The sequence below is a fragment of the Perkinsus marinus genome (assembly GCF_000006405.1).
Source record: "Perkinsus marinus ATCC 50983 genomic scaffold scf_1104296944404, whole genome shotgun sequence".
Taxonomy (NCBI): Eukaryota; Perkinsozoa; order Perkinsida; family Perkinsidae; genus Perkinsus; species Perkinsus marinus.
The window spans coordinates 43,265-44,466 of NW_003211409.1; positions in this window are offsets into that span (position 1 = coordinate 43,265).

Below are 1,202 nucleotides of genomic sequence, written 5' to 3' on the forward strand. Positions count from 1 at the left end.
TGCAATAGATTTCGTAGTAGGGGATGTAGTACAAGTTGTAGTAGGAGTTTTAGCCGGGATTGTATTAGGACTTGTAATAGGAGTTGTAGTTGAAATTATAGTGGGAATTGTAGTAGTAGTTATCGTATATGTCATGATGTTAGCTGAGCTCTTTCACACTGTGAAATTCACAGTGCTGATCTCTGGTCTATTGTTGATCACCCTATGTGGCATCATGATCTACACTTCTTCAAGTGGCAATCCGATTCGTGGATACCAGCAAATCTGGATACATAGGCACAGTATAATACACAGTGATAATATCATGAATATTTCTATTGTTAAGTCCAATATATTATCACCTGCGATCTATAGATGATAAATTCCTATTGACAATCGAAGACATTTCGTAGTGAGAGTTTTGTTAATATTCACAAATTGTGAATATTCACAAATATAGGCACAATTCGATGAAAGCTTGAAGTACAGTTATCGAATAACAGTACAATGATCGAAATACAGCAATCATGTTTCCCAGGCCAGGAACAACTCATATAGATCTGGTGAGGCAATCGATAATTCGTCCACCATTTATCGTTGCTAGTCACCGTCTAGCGTCGTGCATGCGTACTGGACATTGTGTGCACGTGAATATCGTAATCACACAAGCAGGTTGTAAGCCATACGCACCATCCGGACAGGTAGCCAGACACCACGACATAAATAGTATTTATTAAATACGATAAACTACAACATCCAACGTCCCAACAACGTCCAACATAAAATACCCCCAAAGACAATAGACGCGCCTGAATACCAGGCGCAATAGCATTACGAGAAATGGTCTAGTGGTAGAATCTCAAGTTATCTATCCCAAGATCGTGGGTTCGACTCGCACCGAGCGCAGCGAGTAGCGACAGCGCATCGCTAGATCTGTCGCGTTGTATTTCGTGATGGGTCAGCATCTATATTCCTCCGGTTTTGCCTTACTATTGATAACTCCACCTCGGTCCCGAAGACCCTTCGGGTCGAAGAGTGTAGTTGTGTAGAGTGCACAACTATGGAATCTTAGCTTCGTCCGAAACTAGTTGAATCAACAGTACCAAGTCGATCAGATCGGCTCGGCAGTGCCGAGTCGGCAGTTCTTTGACTAAACTTAACGGTCTCCGTCGCCTGACTACCTCCAGGGTTCGGCTCGGGAGTCGTCTCCACAGTGTGGACCG